A 15,862-nucleotide genomic window follows, 5' to 3' on the forward strand; every position below is an offset into this window, starting at 1 on the left:
TAGGAACGGAATCCCGAAGGAGAATGGGGGGAGGGCGAAACTTTTCACAAAAATCAGTTCACAAAAATCAGTTCGAGTCTACAAATTTGTAGATGCCAGACTAGAGGCTGATTAGGAGGCTACTCATTCTACGCACAACTTGTTAAGGTGGGCGCCTTTGTGTCACAAATCGCACAAAAATTCACCAGATAAGATTTTTTTTTTTTTTTTTTGCTGAGATGACATTTTAACGGGAAATCGTCAGCTTTGAATTATATATAACTCATCATTTTTGGGTACTCTAAACTGTGGATAGGATACGTACTTGGACATGTACAAATGCTACTATGTGTTTTGATAAAAAGTAGCATTGGCTTGACTGTTTAAGTCCAATATGAGTATAGATGAATCCGACTTCAGAGCACTGTCATGGCGGTCGTAGCTGGGGGGCTTCCAAAGTAGGACAAAAGTACCTTTAAAGGCACTCAATCGTGGCGAGTGGTTTGTGCGGCACGGAGACGAACGCAACACGTTGCCTCCCCCATTCTGTATCAAATGTAGTGACCCCGAATGAGAATAGCGCTGGCTCAATGGGTCGGCGAACAACACACTAGACAACAAGAGCTCTGTGCTACAAATCTCCTTACCCAAAATGGCTGTCCGAGCGAGCCACGAGAGCTTCCGAATGGACGCACACTCTCAGTGCGCATGCGCATGAAGAGAGGCCAAAAGAGCCACTCGTCTTCTGGCCTCTCTCCTCCAATCACCGCAGCTCGCGGTCACAATGTTTGTGTATAATGCGTACACACACACGCACACACACGCACACGTGTCTCAGTGGCAGCATTGTCCCACACGTTAGTCTGGCATTGCGCAATTGCATGCACAAACTTCGGTTGTTCGGGAGTGTACGTACCATTAGGGATGACGATCGACCATCTTTAATGGTTATGCAATAGGCCAGGTACATTGCTATGTCAGTGCATAAGTTATCTTTTGTTTGGTTTGTTTTGGTTTGTTTTGGCATACTTGAAGCCCCCCAGTTAGAAATTACATTAAAAAAAAAAGAGTACCTAAACCAAATTGGTGTATACCATTCTTGTGTGCAGAACTAAAATGGGAAGCAAAACCCTGTTGGTACTGACTGTTTAAGGATTATCAGATTAACTAGAAACTTGTTGCATTCATTCTAATGTTCTATTCATCATAGAATTAGAGTCACTGCTGGCAATTTTCAACATTTCTGTTGTTTTTTTTCCAATGTTTGTGTACTTTCAGGCACTTTGTGGATGGATATTAACAGGCAATACCATTTCAGGAGAGAAACAAACTAGGCCCAGCAAATTTAAAAAAAAAAACAAAGAAATACAACTTATACTTAATGGTGTGCTTCTAGACTTACAAATTTTGATTAAGGAAGATATGCCCATTTAGAAAGCATTTGAAACTGCCAATCAGCGGAGTGAACCCAGTGTGGATGTTTTCAGGCATACCAGAAAATCATCTGAAGGTGCAACTTTCTGTGTTACAATTTTTCTCTCTCTTATGCATAAATCAGCTGCTGCAGTTCATACTGATGAAAGCTGGAATATTTTTTTCTCTTCCATGTCTTGTTGAAGACCTCGAAACAAACGAGTATAAATAGGCGTTTTCACATCAGCCCGATGTTTCGAAATAGCGTGCTATTTTCTGACTTGGGAAATTTTCCCGAGAGCGAAATAGCGCGCTATTCGATAATGTGAACACAAATTAGCGCGCTAATTGTATCGCTCTGACCGAGAAAATTTCTCGAGTCCAACTCATGAAATTTCTGAAATAGTGGGATGATAGCGCACTATTTGATAATGTGAAAACGACTCGAGAAATTAGCGCGATGCATCCCATCATGCCTAGCGTGTGTGACCCGATCGATCGAGGCAAACTGCACACAAATCGTGAGGAATTTTTGAGAGGGCACACACATTACTGATGCTGTTTGCACATACTCAGCTGTCGAATTAGCTCGAAAAAAAATTCGGGCTAATTCTCTTCGGGCTGATGTGAGTAAGAATGAAATAGCGCTCTAATTCGCAATCGCAAAAAATATCTCGAGCTTGGATTTTTATCGGGCTGATGTGAAAACGCCTAATGAGTGAAATTAATGTATCATTGGGACAAATGTCAAACACCATGTGTGCCATTTGGCTTTATTGGTGCCATGTGCTGTATGTGTCTTCACAGGTTTGTTAGATTACCTGTGACTGGCAGTGCACACACACTTTCTTCCATCATTAATAACATATTTCATATGTAGTTTGCACTAACTCGAAAACCCACATTCAGTGATTGATTTACACAAGAATTTTATTTTCATTATGGCATTTACAAGAAAGATATTAACTTTAACATGAATTTAACCTTCTGCTGTACTAGTAAAGCTGCAGTTTCTTTTACATTCAAATACCCTAAAACCGGAAAGTTCTGCTTGTGAAAAACTTTCGCAAATTTTGCAACGAGCCAACATTCGAGAACGTTAAATGCACATGAATGTTTTAATTAACACCGTGCATTGAATCCCAGTGGCAATTTGTGATGGTTTCATGCCGCGAAAAATGCCATCGGGTCCAATTTTTAAAAAGTTTCATGCTGCGAATGTGTTGGGTTTTACAGTATTCCTTTTGGTGATTTTTAGATTCTGTTGTCACCTTGATCAGATGAAGGTTCGAGCTAGAGTTAGAGCTTTCCCCTCTCCCCCTCCCCCCCCCCCCCCCCATTCAAATGCTCCACATACCCCATTTTATATTTAGCATTGATAAAAACAGCAACGTTACGTAGATATGTTTATTCATTTCGGGGTCAACATTGCTGCGTATTAGCATCATAAACTGGGACTGGCTCTTGCTCAAACAAGCAATCACTTGTTCCAGTAATCCTTCCCTGCGTTGACGTAGAAATAGATACCATTTGTCGCCGATACCTGTGTGTGGACATTGACGATATTCGCAGCCCCAAATCTCCCCCGAATGAAATCTATTTGTCTCGCATTGTTTACAAATTTCTGGGCTTATTATCTTTTGAGTGGGCAGCTCGGATGAGCGGAGGATGAGGTTACGGGTGGGGAAAGCCAGGCAGGTGTGTTTTTGGCAAGAGATCCGTGGCGGGATTCATTCCTCGGTGAAGATGAGCCCTGTGGAATTTGAAATATAGAGAAAGACAGGCAGAAGGAGAGTGAAAGGCTTGGGATAGGAGAAAAAATTCAACAGATAAAGGAAGAAAAGGATGGGATAGGTGATGGGATGTACATGTGTTTTCAATAGGGAAAAATGACAAGTATTCCATTTCTACCATCGTGGTTCAGAGAAGACAAAAAAGTTGTACTCGCTCAGTCATCAGTGTTTCTGGAAAAGGAAAAAAATGAAGCAAGGTAGAAACAGGAGCAAGTGAGTGGAGTGGGTATTAATTGAGGAGTTTCATGGGAGCTCATATATTAAAAGATGCAAAGAGAATACATAGACATTGCAATGAGTTGAATGCAAAGGTGATGAAAGAGGATCTTGTAACAGACACAAAGATGAGACAGGATGTTGCACAGCAGTGAAGCTTTTGAAAGCGGTGGAAAGACAAGATCCTATCAGCAGTTTTCTTTAAAGGCACAGTTTACCATTGGGAACAGTGATTTCAAAAATGTTCAAGATATCACATTTGATGCATATGTTTAGGTCTGTTGTGTCACAAAACATCCTACCATATAACATTTTTGCAATAAAGCCTAAGATATAAGGAGATAGCAGTGTTTTTCGCAATAAACCATAACTGTAGATGGTTTAGTCTAGAAACATTCTTATTATAACTATTGTTTACATTTCGTGTATTTAACAACACTTAACATCGATTATACGGATTCAATTTTTTACAGTGGTTGTTTCTATCCCTGACTCACGTTTAGACTTATTTTAAAGCACTAATGCTGGATTTTTGTTTCATCTGCAAATGGTAAATTATGCCTTTAAGAATGGATTGGGCTTAGCAATAATGAAATATGTCAGAGAAACTATTAAAAAGAAATAAAAAATGGAAGGGAAGAACGTTAAGTTGTGTTGAAAACCTCCGGCCATTATTATCATTTTGGGTAGTATCTATCATGTGCTTCACTTATTTCGCTCTAGACCATACAGTGATTTCAGCAATTCAGTATGATCCCAAGAGTCAGTGTCGCTACGAGTGGTCACAAACAGCTGAAATGTAAAATCTGATGAGTTTATATGTGGAAAAGAATGAGAAAATATGATTGTCGCATCATGGTTTGTGGTTGCTCAGAATGTGACAAAATTTCCTCTTCCTCTCCAAGTATGAATGCAAGGGACCGTTGCTCACTATCAGACCTGGATGATAGGTAGGAGCTTCCATTTTTCTTTTCACCTCAGCCAAGTTGCCAAGGACAGAATGCTGGACATGGAATCCATCTTGACATAACCATGCTTTTATTTTGTTTCTTTTTGTATCATGGAGAACATGAAATCTTGAGCTCTCTCATTCCTTGACATGAGCAAATGATATGGACCTTTTCTTCTTTTTTTTTTTGTCTTTTTTGTCAAGGGCATACATACTAGAGCAGGATTTGAATCTACAATCTCCTGATCACTGGACAGGCGTCTTATCCACTAGCCCACCGAGCTTCTGCACTACAGCCCAGTGCTGGTTCTAATATTTATAGCATGTTGCAGGTACTCGTATTTATTCAAATTTAATGAATACTTGCATTGCGTTGTAAGAACGCGACACAAGAATTCATTAAATTTGAATAACTTTGACAACCATAATTCTCTTAATCAAGATAAAGCATTCCAAGATGAAGGTGTTTCTAACTTTGCAGGATTCTTTAGACATAGAGGAAGGCCGATGATTGGAAAATCTTTCAGATGAGGTGTTGCCGTGTAATCTGTGTCACGTTGACCAATAGTGGCAATGTGTAGTGCTGGGAGACAGTAGGTCTGGAACAACATTCATGTCATTAACCGTCCATGACAGTCACGGCCGGCAATATCGGAGTCTCCGTCCGGTGCAGGGCTCCCTCTAACCTCGCAGCCACGGTAACAAGAACGCAAGCGGCGGGCAGCCCAGCTATGACTGTTTTCACACGGGTCGAGAACCGTAATTACAGTGCTGAGTTACAATTGCAATTTATGATTATCGTCTGTACGCATGATCTATAGGGCTTCGTGGATTCTGCAGTTTTGAATTTCAGAGAGAGGAGAGGAGGGGTGGCTTGTTTCCGAGTTTCAATCAATCGCTCTTGAGTGTTGAGGAGTGCGGTTTTTCTGCAGAAGTAGTTGAAAGGTCCCCCGTAAGCTTTGCCCCTTAACCATGATTTGGAGGTCAATTCGTGCAAACAACTGTTTCATTCTGTGATTCTGGAGAATCGTCACTAGAAAGCGCCTCTGAACCGTCATTTGAATTAGATTTGAACTATGATTTTAATAACGTTTCAGATCATTCTCCGCGATTCCAGTTTGCATACGCGGCCAAAATGCATCATTTGAAATATAATTTTGAGTGATGCATCACTGGAATCGTGATTCAAATTACGCAGTCTTGGTACGTGTGAAAACACTCTTATGTTTGGGGGGAGAAGAATGTTTGGGGCAAAGAACCAGCGACACTGTGGGTGTCCTGCGATGACAAATTTGGGTCAGTTTGACGTCTGTAGAGATGCATCAGGATATTGACTCAATGTTGCAGCCCAAAACAAGATGCCAGCTAAGTATTCTTCAGACACCTTTTCCTTCCCTCATCACATTCTCGAGACTGCGACTCGCTCCTTTATTTCTCCTTGTCAAATAATCCAAGGATGACAATCACAAATCCCTTTTCTCAATCCCTTTTCTACTCTGTTTTTTTTTCCTCTCCCCATTCTCCTTCTTCTTCTTCAGAAATCTAGCACAAGGTTCCTTTTCTCTTGTGAGAATATTTCAACTTAACCAAAAGATTAAAAGTAGGCCGCCAGATGTAGGACATGCGATTCATATCTACGTTTTTATTGCCGAGTTGGGACCCTGCACCGGGTCCGTCACAGCCGACTTACCAGGTTTCTATCCCCCGGTTTCCGCCAAAATTTCTCACCTTTTTCTCCAAGATTGGCAACGGGGAGCACCTCCGAGACTTACGTCACTAGTCGTCACTTTTTGCCGATGTCAATGCAGAGCGTTTGAGAGTATATTTGTCTTGGCAGGCGTCCGTAGATTTGCAAGTGGGACATTCCTCCTCGGAAAAGTGAGAAAAAAAAATAAAAGCAAAGTATTGATGAGAAAGCAGTGATGTTGCATGACATGCATGTCGGCCTAACTCCTTCCTTAACTCACCATCGTGGATACCTTCCCCCACCCCTGCCTTTTCTTTCTAATTCTAATGACATTGACCTGCACTAGATATGAGCCTTCACATCTGGCCTGTCAAGCGGCTCATTTTCCAAGAATGAGGCTGAGGCCGCTTCCAGTCTTCATCTATTTGATTTCAATGAGACTCCCACTCTCCCACTCGAGTTTGAATTTCTTCTGCTCTAGCTGTGGTGGTTCTCCCGCTTAGGATTTAGTTTTCTCCCTCCCAACTTAAGTTTTCTCATATATGTTCAAAAGATAATAAGCTTAAGATACATGTAACACCAGAGACCATCTTCTAAGCGTGTAGATTCCTCCTGCAAGGGATGTCGCGCTTCATGCTTATGATGTGTGCTACGTGCATATATATGATCAAGTGCGCATGTTCGCTGGATCAGTCTCCAGTTTGGCAGGGGGTCCAGGCAGGAGGATCTCCCGTTTAAGAGATGCGTGTGGTTAGAGTCTCTTATTTCTTTAATGCATTCCAATTGTAGTTTGTTTGTTGTTGTTGTTTTTTATGCAGATTTTTTTTTTTGTTGCACTCTGTAGTGGTATCTCATAGTGCCAGAAAACCTGATTGAAAGAAATATACATCTACAGGTCCCAAGCTGCATGATGTACAGATACATGGTCCTGTGGGGGTAATGTAAAGGACAGGACTATACTGGAGCTATGAGTGAAAGTACAGATCCCAGACTTGTTTGAGATTCATTTATTTGTAAACAAGAGACTCTTTCGTGATGTAGGTCTTGGTCCACAGGGCTGGGACAGGGTATGGTCTAGAGCCAAAAGGGTTCTTCAGCGCTAGGCAGCCTTCCCAAACCTGCCATTGTTTTTTCACAGAGTACTTTGCAATGCTTGTACCATTTGGTAATAACAGTTGCCATGGTAACAACTCCCACAAGAGCCAATCAACTGTGATCATTGTGATTTGTTCCTGCAGTGACTACAATGATAGTCCCTTACGAGATTCCAAATCTCTGTGTGGAATGGGTCCAGGAATCACATGGTCTCAGTCCTTGCACACGACCAAGACCAGGACTAACCATTGTGGTCCAAGCAGTGTGGAACTTGTGGCATACTCTAATCTCCCTGTACAAAAACACTCAGAAGCAGCTACCATGGCAATAAGCAGTAGGTCCCAGCAGGTTAACCCGTTGAGGACGAGCCTGGAGTATACTCCAGCAGGTGCGTAAGGGAAATGCGTGTTGTAGCAAAATCAGTCCGTCCTCAACAGGTTAATGGCTGTTGCTAGGGTGCATGCTATCATAGTGACATATGACTGTATTGTGTCTGTAACATGTTGAGGACGAGTCCCAAGTACGTATGTATGCTCGGGCAAGTGTCTATGGGAAATGTGTGTTGTAGCAAAATCTGCCCGTCTTCATTGGGTAATACAGGATTGACTTACCACCTGACTTTGTGTTTGGTTGGCATCAAAATTTGCTATCTTTACAAAGATAGTGAAAATATTTAGGCACTCATACGTACATTGTATTGTGAGCAACAGAGGTAAAATGTGAGAATTTAGAAGATTTGCAATGCAGGCAGTAGGGCATGGGGCAAAACTCTCTCGGAGGTTAAATACAAGATATGCCTTTGATGAAACGGCCATCAGGGAATTGTGGTAACTGAATTAAGATGCATGGCCAAAGATAATTGATGTTGCATTGGTTTGACAGCAAAAACTGGAGCATGTTTGATGGAATGTCTTGCTTCATTTGCATCTCATCCATCATAAAATGCTTTTGTCGATTCATGGACAACATGAACAAAAGAATAAATATTTGATTAACCACATTTGGGCCAGTCGTGTCGATGCTTGTTTTCATCTGCCATTAGTGAGTACACAAGTATAAACATAGCAAATGTATTTCTCCCATTTTATTGTGTAGATTTTTTTTTTTCCAAATTATCTTTTGGTTCTGTCCAAGCAGAACCATGTGACTTTCGGATGGCGTAAACAGAAATTTGCTCTGTTGTGGAGGGGGAATAGAGATGAAAGCCAATGAAAGTGTGTCGTCATTTGACGTTGATTGTCAAGATGAATTAAATTCTTAGGGTTATTTTTTTCATCCCTACCCAGTGTCATGGACTGCCTGTGTCTTTGGCCTAATTTTTGTTGCTTTTTTTCCAGTGTTGCCATTGAAGCAATTTTTGGATTTGATAAAGTTGATAACACAGATTTGTGTCAGCAACCTTGTCACTCCCCGACTAGACCTCATGTCCACATACAGAGTTAGCCCAATTCCTCATTTTAACAATTGAAATGCCATGTCATTGAAGGTTACGAATGGCTTTGATTTATGTGCCAATGCCATAATGTCCCAATTTGTCAACTCTTAGGGGATTGGCAAAAAAAAGGGGGGATTAAAAAACAAAAACACTATATTCAAAAGCAAAATATTCTCACTGGAGCTCAAACAGATTGCCAGTTCCATGTTTGATGGGTGATGATGTTCTCCCCGCTTTCATAAATTTTGTTCTAATTTTTAGCAAAGTGAATTGTTTGAGCACACACCCATAATTATAATCAAGATTAATTTGGCATCAAGCAGTTGCCATGGCGACGCGGAGCATGGGAGGCATAGAGTATCACACACAGAGGGTTCCTCCGGGGGCCACGGTGGGAGCCGAATGAACCCTGGTCTCACTTCGCTGCTACTTCCGGCATCAAGTTTCTCCGTCAGGTCCCATGTCAAACAAGATCACATGAGAATCAACAAAATGTAGACTGCAACCATTCACACTCACTAGTCAAGGGTGTTTAACATTTTACATTTGCGGCATACTACATGCTTTCCCTAGCATTTATTAACAATTCGGTTATGCTTGTTGCTCTGGTATTGTCAACAGGACATTCAGTTTCAGACTTTAATCACCTTCTTTTTCTTGTCACATTAGTATTTTGGTACAGTGAGATCTTAAAGGGATTGTACAGTTTTGGTTGAGACCTAATTTCAGGTTTCTAACATTTTTTGGTGAGATAATGAGAAACCTCTTATGAAATATGAAAGAGCATGTAATTCTATGAGGAATTCAACGTTTATTTGATGAAAATTGGTTTTGAAATGGCTGAGATATAAAAAAAAGAGCGATTCTAATAAAGTGTGGGACCCACACTTTATTACGATCGCTTTGTTTTACTTTGTTTTTGGATGTTTCAGTCATTCCAAACCCGATTTTCATCAAATAAACTTTGAATTCCTCTTAAAATGGTATGCTCTGTACTATTTCATAAGTGTTTTCTTGGTATCTCGCAAAAAGTTAAAAGCCCAATTCTCGTCTCCACCAATACTCTACAATCCCTTTATAGTTGTCACCTCTACAACAGGTGGCTGTCACAGGATTGACTACATTTGGGTTAGGAGTGCAGCTGGTAGGACAGATATTTTTGGTGTGTACACACCTTTGGCTCCCATGTGGTCTAAGACTACCGAGGACCAGCCTTATTTTTCAATGTGAATAGGGGGTTAAAAATATGGCAGTAGTGAGACCAATTTGTACATCGGGAGAGTGTGCCATAATATATCGGATATCAGAGAGAATGTATATGTAGCACCCACATGCCATTCTGAAATGTATGGGGGAATTACACAGAGTTGTATGGTTGAGTCTGATCAGTTTTGTCCCATTTCTTTTTGAGAAACTAATGAAGCACAGAAATTTATGGACGTTTGAAGAGGTTGTTGGGTAGACTTTATTCAAATCATTCAACTGGCAGTGGTCGAGTACAGTTGAACCTCTCGTATCCGGACAAGTCGGGACCGGGGCTCATCCGGATAAGGGATTTGGCCGGATACGGGAGACTCAATGCTTTATACATGTACATATACATACACATGTACTGATGTAGCCCATTGTAGTACCACATGTAGTAATGTGTATACTGCAACCTTTTCATTGTTACACTCAGTAACAGACCCCAAAATAGAGGTTCGTGTTTGCAAGAATGAAATCATTTTCTTTTATAAATTCTTGGGGTGATTTACCTAAATAATTATTAAGAAATGTATCAAGTATATGTAATTCATTGTGTTTGTGTAGGAGATCTTAAGGAGTTGGGAATCCCCCTTTCCTCCCGTAATTATTTAAAAAAAATCACGGCGAGATTGCGTCCGTATAATAGAGAGATCCGGATAAAGGGAGGCCGGATAAGAGAGGTTCAACTGTATGTGATTCGATGGACAGAAACAATTGTAACTGCTGACAGTCATCTTCACATACCACTCTCCAAATGAGAGTGAATGTTACAGACATCAAAAAGAGGATATACCTCCTCTGAGAGAAAAATGTCTTAAATGATTTTCTTGCTGTAGTTGACCACTTATTAAATATGTGAAATGTATCCAAAGTTTTCTAATACGGAAAATGTTCATAGATGAATATCTCCCTCAGAATTAGGCCACGTGTCACATCAGAGTTTGTGTGAATATAGAAAAAATATGGATGGCATTTTCTTATCTATCTGGGGCATCGGGAGGGGAAAGTGTTTCTGGTGAGAGCATGCTTGTGAATAATCACTTTGGGACTTGGGTTGTTATTTTTGTTTCCCCTGTTTTTTTAACACAGTGAGAATTACACTTTTTTATAGAATTGAATGCATTTGGTGTACAAATGGGAATTGTCATGTAATCTACTCTCAAGGGGTGGGGGTTAAACACATACAACTCTGAAATTCTTTGAATGGGTTCAAGGTTAGCGCTTCATTTCTCAAACAACAACAACAATAACAACAAATTAGGTATTCGTTTTATAGCAAATGGTATTTGTAATTTTTAGTGGTTTTGACTGTTTTGTCACTTTCTACTTCCTGATGAATCCCTGAATACTGCACAGTGCTTTCTCAGCACACATCACAGCACACATCACTAATTTTTAAGATTGGTACCGGTAACATTTGAGTTTGTCTATTATACACAGGCCTAAACAACCAGATAATCATCAAAGTTTAAATCTTTAAGGTACTGTATATGCCGAATATTTCGTGAGGTTTTTGTTTTCGTGAATTTTGCAAGTCGGGTGCTATTCGCGAAATTAAAGACACGCGAAAATATTGACTCTGATCAAGCTTTGAGTGTGATGTACGCCATATACATTTCTCCATTCGGTACAGGACTCCACGATCGCGAAATTAACCACTCGCGGAATCGTCAGGAAGTTCCGATTCGCGAAAATTTAGACTCGCGAAATATATGGCATATCAATACAGTAATCATTAAGATTAGCAATGTCATGAAAACATGATAAAACTGAGAGCTTTCAGCTAAAATTAGGGCTGGTGGAACTCCATGTATATTTTTTTTCTTCTGTTTGCAAACCAAATCAAGGGGTTGGTGTCGTACACAGATATGGGTGATGCACCAAACTATGCAATATTCTTGGACTTTGTGTAAATTATAAAGTTAAAAATGGGCAGAACTTGATATCTTTCCACATTCGTCCCTTTTCATTCCATCTTCCTAACTCATTAACTTGTTTTGGAGTTACAGTGTACTGTCTGCTCCAGAAATTTCAGTCAAAAAATGTGAGACAGACACAGGAAGAGGGAGAGCATTGGTTTAATCTTATTCCAATAACTCTACTCACCTCTGTTCTACACTGCCCTAGCAGTAGTGACCGTATCAGGGCAGAAAAAAAAATTCTTAGGAATAACATAAAATGTAAATGATAAAGTCATAGTGTCCTTTCACAGTCGTACTGCTATCTTCTTCCTATTCAAGAAAGTGTCAGTGGGGTTGTTTGTAAGAATTTTTTTTTTTGATCAGTGCAACTAGTGCAGTTTTCGCTCTTGTGCAGCAGAGTTCTTAAGATGCTGTTTTGTTTTTGGTGAATTAAGTGTTGCCTTGGCCACAGCCCCTCATGTGATTTTTACAGGTCGGCCATTCTCCCAGTTAGGAGACGGTCACACAATTTCTTCAAGTTGGTAATGAGATTACAGTCATCTGGGTTAATGATATGTATTTCACCCCATCATTTTGTTTGGTTCTTAACTTTTTTTATCATCAGGTTTCCAAGTGGTGGGATAGAGCCAAACAGTATTCAAAACATCTGCACAATCACTGCGCAAATTGTCATAAATTGGGGCAGTAAGGTGTCAATGATTTGAACCGTGCTGTGTCTGATGACGAATGTATTGCTAATCACTGATTACCTCTGTTTTGGGGCAATCGTAATTGTATCTATTTGGCTTTCTTTTTGTTTTTTTGGAACGCATTCACTCTCGTCAAAATTGTGCTGCCCCAGATAGCGCATTTAGTCACATCCTCTCCGAAGCCTTTGGTAACTGGCTGCAATCCCCATTCCCTCCCTTCTGCAGTCCGGCACGGCACTCAAGAGAGACATAAAATCGAGCTGGCATCCTGTTGTAATGCTGACCAAATGTTTGTTTTAGCAAGGCAAGCAGAGAAATCGGCGCAAATTAGATTAGCCGGGATGTGGGCCAGTGTGTTTCGGAGGCGATTAACAGGGTTCGGTCCCCCCCTTGATCACGCTTTTCACACCTCTGTCGAGCTTCCTTCCCCTTCCCCTGTTGGCAGGAATTTCGCGATAAGCAGATCCCACATGCCACCGCAAGTTTTGTTTTTCATGACCGATCCGAGCAAGAGAAAGGGAGAGAAAGACACTGACAGATTCTCCAATGAAGAGAAGACTAAGATCTGTTGACCTGGTTCGTACTGTACTTTGACTTTCGTCTTGATGTCGCGGGCTTGAATCAAATTGATTGTGGCAGGTAAGGGAAGTGCCTAATGAATTCAACGCTTCATCTGATTCGTTGGAAAGGCGTTGGAGGTAATGCCAATTGACAGATTTCACACTTTTGTCAAAACCCCATACGGTAGAAGAGAAAAATATTGGCATAGAGGCGTGCAACTGCCTGCTGTCGCTGTCCCTCTCCCCTCGGTTTCTTTCAACTCTCTCTCCCTCTCTTTCTCGTACTGCATTTCACGCTTCTATTCGTCCAGGCCCAAGTGTGGCAAAGGTCCAGGGGGTGAGGACCTGTGGTGCCCTGAGATAACTGGGCCCTGATTGATGGACCTAGACCTAGGCCCAGATGCGTGATAGGAGCGAGAAAGGAAGCTCCCCCAAACCAAACCTCACTGGACCCAGAATTAGATCATGCATTTTTTTAGGTCAGGTCCGAACAGGTGCTTATAGCCAGGATGGTTCCAAGTCCCAATGGGGACGATGCAGCTGTGGTGTACCGCGGACGTGAAGCGCAAGAACAGTGGTACATTATCTAGAACATTCCGTGAGATGCTGGGGAGGGAGAGAACAGCTGGGAAAAGGCAGGCACATGAGAAAAGGGGGGAAAAATTATCAAGTGAGGAGCATTTTGAAAGGCGTCATATGTGTGCCTTTGTCTAACAATATTGTCATCATACTCATGACATATTCCTAACCCTGACCCAGATATTGTACTTGTGGATGACACATGATGGAACATCAAAGATATCGTGTGCCAACTTGCATCTAACGTGTGAAGTAAAACTACACCTTTTATTTTTGCTTCCTTCCAGCTAAAAACGAGCAAATAAGCAAATTTCCCCCTTCTTTGTGAGTGGAGAAAAGAATCAGGTCCTGTCATAAATTTCTCAAGTTATGGTAAAATAGTGCTGTTAAACATGACGATTTGATGTAGAGTACGTCGATAGGTGTTTCTTGGCCTCTGTTCTGTTTCTTGGCAGGTTTGAGTCTCAATTTTATGATTTGTGACATCAGGGCTCATTGTTTCTATATTAATTTGCTTGTTTGCTTGTTTTCCTACTGAAGGTATACCAGTAAGGTTAGGGCAGCATCTTTTCTTCTTCACTTTTTTTTCTTCCTTTCCATTTTCCTCTTCTTCTCAGTCTCTCTTCTTTTTCATTTGTTTTTTCCTATTCTTACTTTGTTCTTTCTCTTTCTTATTTCCTTTCTTCTCTTCTGTATTCTTCTTCTTTTTCCTCTTCTTCATCTTCTCATTCTTCTTCTTCATCATCTCCTTATCCTTCCCCTCCTCCTTCTTCTTCTTCCTCCTTTTCATTTTGTCTCCTGCTCCTGCTTGTTCTTTTTCTTTGTCAACTGCCAAGAGAGCTGTGCAAGTTATTATGCTTTCTCCCTGATGCCAGTGCTATGTCAGGAATTTGTTGTGCAATTAATAGTTTTTCTTGTTTGATCTTCTTTTTCAACATATCGATTACAATGAAAGCACATATCTCTTATATAAGGAATACAAAGCTAGTATTTTTACAGGTCAGTTAATACAGTCTGAGCTATAGTAGACAGTGATATGACTGGATTCTTAAGATCACCAGTAGACATGTTGTTCAAGTACAAATATGTACATTTAGGTGGGGTTTTTTTAAATAAAAAATACCTCAGCAAGATTCGACTGCATATGAACACATTTATTGTGCCATCCACAGGGGGTGACTACTGCTAGTGCTCTATCCCAAGTGCACTCGAGGGGGACTTGCCCTGTTTCCTATGCCCACAAATCATGCCATTAAATAAAGTCAATGATTAGTTTAGGAGGAGCTCCCTCCTGCTATCAGACTACCGACTCTCCCAAACCGCGGCTGTCCCCTGAAACTTGAAACCAAACTTCCTCCTAGCAAGCGATAACCCATTTCGGTCGATGAGGACGGACGATTACCAGAAATAGGGGCTTATCTGTTCTCAACGTCTTAATTGCACAAAGGACAAGATTATTTTGACCGAATTTTTAAAAATGGGCTTGTCCCTTACATCGTACCCATCTGAATTTCAGTTATAATCTTTGCTGGGGAATTAGGACTGTGTATCCACTGAAAAAAAAAAAAAAAAAAATATATATATATATATATATTTATTTATATTTATGTTGCATAATCTTTTGAAATTAAATTCTTTGATGAGAAATTATTTGATTGATTGAGATTGTGTTTTGATGGCTGTATGTTGGCTGTAATTTAATTTTCTTAGACCCGTAAATCATTCTGCATGACTAATTCAAGGTAGACATTTTCTTGCCGTAATTGTTTTTCTCGGTAGCAACATCACAAACAGAGTTACTAATGTACTTGATTTCAGGAAGTATAAATTGTTCATCAATATTTATATGTACTCACAATCAATTGCTTGATTGTTCAGTGACATATGCCATAGGTACAATAAGTCAAGCTTATTTCCAAAACAATGTTTTATATGTAAACGTAGATTTTCCATACATCTCCCTGTATGGAGGTGATCTCTTGGGTGACTAATTGATATGCATAATGAAAACTCATCAGCAACAATGCAATCGCATACTGTATATATGCCATATATTTAGCAAACCTCATTTTTGGTGAATCAGGACTTCCCGGCAATATTGCGAGTGGTTGAATTTGCGATTGTGGAGCACAGTACTGAACGGAGAAATGTATGAGTACATATCCCATTTATGTCCAAATCAGAGTCAATATTTTTGCATGTTTTTGAATTCGGGAATAGCACCCGGCTTGTGAAATTCACAAAAATAAAAACCTCATGAAATACTCTATATGCCGAATATTTCGCAAGGTTTTTAA

At 40.4% G+C, this 15,862-nt stretch overlaps 1 protein-coding gene across 1 annotated transcript in view; it reads left to right on the forward strand.

The window, feature by feature from the left end:
- LOC139731213 (SWI/SNF-related matrix-associated actin-dependent regulator of chromatin subfamily D member 1-like) overlaps window positions 1-15,862 on the forward strand; it is a 167,645-nt gene that overhangs the window by 105,937 nt on the left and 45,846 nt on the right. The window lies entirely within an intron of this gene.

This window comes from Diadema antillarum, unplaced genomic scaffold, assembly GCF_040938485.1.
Source record: "Diadema antillarum isolate AM-2024a unplaced genomic scaffold, OU_Dant_1.0 seq00000367_RagTag, whole genome shotgun sequence".
Taxonomy (NCBI): Eukaryota; Metazoa; Echinodermata; class Echinoidea; order Diadematoida; family Diadematidae; genus Diadema; species Diadema antillarum.